Here is a 7,351-nt window from a genome sequence, read left to right as displayed (position 1 = left end):
ACTCCCGTAAAGATTTACACCCTCGGAAACCCTGTACAGGGTCGCTATGGGTCGGACCCGACTCGATGGCACTTAACAACAACAACAACAACAATTATTATAACAAAGGAAACCCATTCCCAAATGGGATTATAACCACAGATATGTTGTTGTTAAGTGGCCTCCGTTCCGATTTATAGCAACCCTAGATAAGGTTTCCGAGGAGTGGCTGGTGAATTTGAACTGCCAGCCTTGTGGTTCAAACTGGCTTTGCAGACCAGTTCATTAATCCACAGTGCCATACCACAGGTATTGTTGTAGTTGTTAGGTGCCATCAAGTCGGTACCGACTCATAGCGAACCTATGCGCAACACAACGAGACACTGCTCAGTCCCGGGCCAACCTGAGCATAAGCCCATTGCTCCTGCCACTGTGCCAGTCCATCTCATTGGTGGTCATCCTCTTTTTCTCAGACTCTCCACTTTACCAAGCATGATGTTCCTCTCCAGTGACTGGTCCCCCTTGACAACATGTCCAAAACATGTGAGATGAAGTCTGACCATCCTGGCTTCTAAGGAGCATTCTGGCTGTACTTCTTCCAACAGAGATCTATTTACTCTTTGGGCAGTCTGTGGTAGTTTCAATATTCTCCTCCAACACCATAATTCAAATGCATCGATTCTTCTATGGTCTTCCTTATTCACTATTGAACTTTCACATGCATATGAGGTTATTGAGAATACCATGGCTTGGGTCAGTTGTACCTTAGTCCTCAAACTGACATCTTTGCTCAACACTTTAAAGAGGTCTTATGCCGCAGATTTATTCAATGAATACATCACTTGATTTCTTGACTGCTGCTTCCATGAGTGTTGATGGTTGATTGGAGTAAAATAAAGTCTTTGACAACTTCAATCTTTTCTCCATTTATATACCCCACAGGTATAGGGGTTAGGGTTTACAGCATATATTTGGGGGGAACTCAATTTAATCTGTAATAGATAGAGATTTATGAAGAACAGTGTATAGAACTTGGTGAGTAGCTACTTTAGGAAGAACACTATTTTGTTGTTGTTGTTAAGTGCCGTTGAGTTGATTCTGACCCATAGCGACCCTGTATAGGGTTTCCAAGGAGCAGCTGGTGAGCTTGAACCACTGACCTTGCAGTTCAAACAGCTTTGCAGTCTGGCGCATTAACCCACAGCGCCACACCTTTAGGCAGTATTAAAGAGCAATGGCCTGGGACTGGAGGTCTACCAAAATTGGGTGACTGTGAACTAATGACCTCACCACTTTTTGCCTCAGTTTTCTCATCTGCAGAATGGGGCTGTTGTAAAGAGCCAGTGAATTTGTGCAAGCCAGTACTGAGCAGAGTGAAACGAGCAGAAGTTACTACCCCATCATTGTTATTGAGGCCACCCTGATTCCTGATCCAGAGTACCCCCCCACCTTCTCTCTTCTACTGACTAAGAAGTCTTAGTGGCACTATAAGATAAGCACCTTGCGGTTAGCAGTTCAAACCCAGCAGCAGCTCCACAATAGAAAGATGAGACTTTCTGCTTCCATGGAAATGTACAGCCTTGGAAACACACAAGATCAGAACTGATGCCGGGGCAATGGGTTTCGTTTGGGTTTTTGGTTTCCTTTATAAAGGCACTCTGGTAGCACGGTGGTTAAAGTTCTCAGCTACTAACCAAAACGTTGCCAGTTGGAACCTCACCCACCACTCCATGGGAGAAAGATGTAACAGTCTGCTTCTATAAAGATTGAAAACCTGATGGAGCATCTCTGCCCTGTAGCTTTGCTATGAGTGGGTTGGGTTGGGTTGGGTTTTCTCCTGGCTAAAACCCTAAAGAGTGTGGTGGCTCTGTAGGATGAACACTGGGCTACCAACCACTAGGTCAACTGTTCAAGTTCACCAGCTGCTCCTCAGGCGAAAGCTGAGACTTTCTGTTCACATAAAGATTAATAGCTTGGGAAAGCCTATATAAGGTCACTGTGAGTTGGAATCCACTCAAAGGCACTTAAGAAAAGGGAGTGGTTAAGTGTTCAGTGCTAATGGGAAAAGGTTGGCAGTTTGAGCCCACCAGCTCCTTGGGAGAAAGATATGGCAGGCTGCTTCCAAAAAGATGACAGCCTTTGAAACCCTACTGTTTTTAAGTGCTGTGGAGTTGATTCTGACCCATAGCAACCCTATATAGGGTTTCTGAGGAAACCATGGTGATCTTGAACCACCAACTTTGCAGTTCAAACAGCTTCGCAGTGTGGCACATTAGCCCACAGTGCCACACCAGGACTCCTCAGGAACCCTTTGTTGTTGTTGTTGTTAAGTAACCTGAAGTTGGTTTCTACTCATAGTGACCCTGCACAGGGTTTCTGAGGCTGTAAATCTTAGTTTAAGGGAGCAGAATGCCTCATCTTTCTCCGGCGAGTTTCGAACTGCTGACCTTGAGGTTGGCAGCCTGACTCATAACCACTATGCTAGTAGAGTATAGGGCAATTCTATTCCATTCCTACAGGGTTGCTCACTAGGATTCAAAGTTGTATTAGACAGCAAAGCATTTTAGTTTCCTTCTGGATAATTCCCCCTATGGTCTCAACCTCACGTCTCTGCTCAAATGTCAGGCTGACCGCCAGCCACCACAGGATCAGTTCTCCTTATTAGATGACCTCATGTGATGACCTCATGTGCTCTGTACATTTCCTTCCCGCACGTATCACCATTGTAGTTGTCAAATATGTAACTCATGATTGTTAATATTTGTCTTTTCCACTGGACTGGGAGCTCCGTGAGGCCAGGGCTAAACTTGTCATGGTCACTGACCTCCTCAGCACCTCCCAGTGCAGGGTCGAGCCCAGAGCGGCTAGCCACTCAGTGAACACAGGAGTATCCCCTTATCCATGGGGGATAGATTCAAGATCCTGAAGCCGCGCATGGTAACTAAGCTATACAGCCAGGAGGCTTCAAAAAGTTCATAGAAAAATTGAATATAAAGATAATGGAATTTTTCCACGAACTTTCCCTTTCGTATATACTATGTGTTTTCCTATACATACACACATACCTGAGAACCTTTCATTTATAAAGTAGGCACGGTATACAATTAACACCAATAATTAATGATTAAATAAAACTATTACTTAGAAAAATAAAGGTTACTTGAATATATGCATTGAGATATCGCGACAAGAGAGGTTTCTAAGCGACTAAAGGGCGGCCGGAGCCAGGACCCCGGAGATTTCATACGGTAGCTCAGAACGGCGGCAATTTAAAACTTAAGAATTGTTGATTTCTGGAATTTTCCATGTAATATTTTCAGACCGCGGTTAACCGCGGGTAACTGAAACAGCGGTTAAGGGGAGACTGACCCTGCATGTATGGAATGAATGAATAAAAGAACGAGAAAAAGAGAGAAAGAAAGAAAAGAGGAAGAATGAATACATAATTGAGTTAATAAATGCACGTGTGGTTAATATCTAAGTAAGCAAATAACTGAATGAATAAGCCAATGAAAGGCAGAAATTGAGAATAATTTCCAGACTTTAAATACCTTGGGACTGAAAGTGTAGACGAGTTTTTTCTTCGCTTTTTAGAGTCGCCTTTGATGATTCGCGAATAAGACGCGATCATTGGCAAGAGACTCGCGAGGATTAGGGGGACAAACTGCGATTTAGAGAAACACTCTTGCAGATGCCGGGCATGCAGCGACCTCTCCTGGAACAGACTGGAGAAGCATCCTTCTGGACACGCCGCAAAATCCAGTTAGGGGAAGGGGAAAATAAGAAATCTACCCTTTCCGCCCGAAAGGTGGAATTGAACCACTCTGTCGCTAGACAGCTACAGGTTTGAAGCCTGCACCCCAGACCACTGAGGATCATCCGGGCGGTACGAAATGTTCGCTCTGAAAATATATAAACCTGAAGAATTATATCTTTTTACACATATGGTGAATATTAGTGGGCTTAATGAGATTATTTATATCCATATGTATTAATTTTTTCCATTTATTTATCACAGACTATATAATTTATAATGTTTACTCTGCCTCACTAGGCATGGATTATTCTCGCTCTGTAAACTGTCTTCATTTGCATGGCGCCAAGCATTCTGGGACGGAAGCCCCAGGTCTTGCTGTTACGTGCCGTTGAGTCGGTTCCGACTCATACAGGTGTATAGGATTTCTGAGGAAAGACTGATAGGTTTGAATTGCCAACTTTGTGGTTCGAAGACCAGTGCTGATTCACAGTGGCACACCAGAAGTCCGTTAAAGGGGGTGGGTTGGGGGGTAGGGTTGGATCTCATTTTTTTTTTAAGTGAGAAGTCAGTTTTTTATGAAGATACCAATAATTTGGCACTCTTATGTCCCTTCCTTGAAAAATCCGATTTATTCTACACAGGAACGAGCGAATTCTTTTAACACTACACAGATCTGATTTTTATCCAGGGAGTCTTGGATAAGTAGTGACGGTTCTCGTGCGACATCTATTGGCCTTTTATGAAACTGCAGAGACCTGCGGGCCCCTGTGCTCATTCAATTATTTATTGAGCGCCTAATGAACACAAAAACTATCAAAGGAGATGCGGACATGCAGTAGCCAAAACGACATAAATCCCCAACACATCAGAGTTCATCAATTTCTACACCAGCATTTTATTGCCAGGAAAACTGGCTCAGAACGGCCAGGTTTTGTAAACATCACAGTCAAGAAAGCCCTGTGGAACAATTCTATGCTGTAACACTGGGGGTCGTCAGAATTGGAATCTACTCATGATTAACGGGTTTGGGTTTTGGCTTATCATAATCTACGGAGTCCTGGTGTGGCGCTGTAGGATAAGTACTTGACTGCTAACCACAAGGTCAGTGGTTCAAATTCACCAGCTGCACCTTGGAAACCCTATACAAGGTCTCTATGAGTCAGAATGACTCAGCAGCATATAACAAACCCAAATCCATTGCCATTCTGACTCATAGTGACCCTGTATCAGGTTTCCCAGGCACCAGGGCTCCTTAAGTGGTCCGTGAGTGGTACAAATACATAGTTTGCTCTTGACCCAAAGTGGAACTACCCTATAGGTTTTCTAAGATTGTAATCTTTATGGAAGCAAACTGTCTCCTGCTGAGTTCAATTAGCAGCTAAGCACTCAACCCACTGTGCCACCAGGACTAATTTCCATAAAATCGGGCCATTGAAAACCCTATGGAGCATAGTTCTACTCTGAAATACATGGGGTCGCTTATGGGTTGGAATTAACCATGATGAGTTGGGTTGGGTTTATTTATCATATCATGACTTAAGTGTTTCTTTGAAACTTTTAAATTTCTGCCATCTCAGAATAAAAGCCAAAGTTCTCATCACAACCTAGCAGTCCTAACATTTAGTCCCTTTCATTTCTGATCCTGTTTCTTACTCTTCTCCCCTCACTTACCCAGCTCTGGTCTCCTGCTAAACACACCTCACATAGTCCTCTCTCTGAGCCTTTATGTTTTGCTGATCTCTCTGCCCACCCCCATGTTTATGTGCCTCCCTGCCGCCCTTCACTTTGGTCTCTGTTCAAATATCCCTGACCCTCAATGAAGTCTTCCCTGACCATCTGGTTTAAAATAGCAAGCCGTGTCACTGGATCCATTTGCCCTGCCGGGCTTTCTTTATCACACTGGATACCACCTGACATGGTCAATGTGTATTTGCTTATTGTCTGTCTGCTCCTCTAGAATATCAGCTCCTTGAAACTATGAACGTTGCTCATTGCTATATTCTTAGCACCTAAAGAGTACTCTGGTAGTGTAGTGGTTACGAATCGGGCTACGAACCTCAAGGTCAGCAGTTCGAAACTACCAGCTGCTCCATGGGAGAAAGATGAGGCTTTCTGCTCCCATAAAGATTTACAGCCTCGGAAACCCTGTACTGGGTCGCTATGGGTCGGAACTGACTTGACGGCACTTAACAACAACAACACAGAGTATCTGGACTCCTGGTGTGGCGCTGTTGGATAAGCACTAGACTTAGTGCAAACAGAAAGGTCAGTTTGGACCACAAGGTCAATGGTTCAAACCCACCAGCCGCTCCTCAGAAACCCTATACAAGGTTGCTATGAGTCGAAACCAACTCGAAAGCAGCTAACAACAATAACAACAAAGAGTGACTAAGGCACCCTGGTGGTGAAGTGGATTAAGCGTTGGATTGTCAACCACAAGATCCATGATTCAAACCCACCAGCCACCTTGTTGGGGCTCATAATGAGTCTAACAGACTCAATGGTGGTAGGTTTAAGATGCCTGGGAGTCCTGGTGGTAAGTCTGTGTGACGCTGTAGGATAAGCACTGATCTGCTAACAGCAACGTCAGTGGTTCAAACCCACCGGCCTCTCATTGGAAATTCTCTTAACAACAGGACGTGAACGGCACTTAACAATCACAACTGTACAGCACTTTACAGCAACAACTGTAAAGACTACAGCCCAGAAAACCCTTGAGGGCAGTTCTACTGTATTCTATACTTGAATCAAATTGATAGCAATGGATTTGTTTCTTGTTTTTTTCTTAAAGCACTTGGCACATAGCAGATATCAGTGAGTATTCGTGGGATGGAAACCTCAGTTTCCTTTTGTCAAATAGGACTAGCACAATAGATGTCACTGGCTGACTGGGAACTATAATGATGACTGTAAAAGTCTAGCACTTAATAGTTGTTGTTGTTATTGAGTGCCATCGAGTTGATTCCGAACCATAGCGACCCTGTATAGGATTTCCAAGGAGCCGCTGGTGAGTTTGAACCACTGACCTTGCAGTTCAAACTTGTTTAAATCTCCAACCAATTTTCTATCTTCAATAGGGGTCACAAGGATGGACTTGGGAGCTTTAACTCTTTTTTTTGTGAACTGAGTGATAGTTTACATGGGAGAACATTGGCTTTTCACCATTGTTTCATTGCAATGATTACAGTCTCCTCTGTGCATCATCCTTCAACAGTATTTGCTTACATTCCCTCTGTTTATTTTATTTTGGTGGGGGAGGGACACAAAAACACTCAGGAATATATAATAATTTAAACAATCAAAGGGCACATTCTGCAAGCCTGCCTCCTGGCTGCCAGCATTCAGTCCCTCTCTTTCCATGAGTCTAGAGTCCTCAGCTGCTCCCTCTCTCCACGTCCTCATCCCTGCCTCCATCGCTAGTGTTGCTGTTTCTCTGGATAGGGTCCCGCATTCCACTTGTGTTTAGCCCTTTTTTGCCCTATAATCTCAATCAATCCTTCTTCTCCCATTTTTTTATTTTATTTTTTATTTTAAGGTTTTTATTGTGGATTGAGTGAAAGTTTACAGGGCACATCATCAGTTTTACATTCAACAAATCATATACCTTGTTTCATT

At 43.6% G+C, this 7,351-nt stretch overlaps 1 non-coding gene across 1 annotated transcript; it reads right to left on the bottom strand.

Annotated features, from left to right (window-relative positions):
* Window positions 1–3,778: 3,778 nt before the first annotated feature.
* TRNASTOP-UCA lies at window positions 3,779–3,864 on the bottom strand. The gene has a single exon. It is a non-coding gene; the product is annotated as a tRNA-Tyr (tRNA).
* Window positions 3,865–7,351: the final 3,487 nt, after the last annotated feature.

This window comes from Chrysochloris asiatica, unplaced genomic scaffold, assembly GCF_000296735.1.
Source record: "Chrysochloris asiatica unplaced genomic scaffold, ChrAsi1.0 scaffold00168, whole genome shotgun sequence".
NCBI lineage: Eukaryota > Metazoa > Chordata > Mammalia > Afrosoricida > Chrysochloridae > Chrysochloris > Chrysochloris asiatica.
This window is presented reverse-complemented; position numbering and strand designations above follow the sequence as displayed.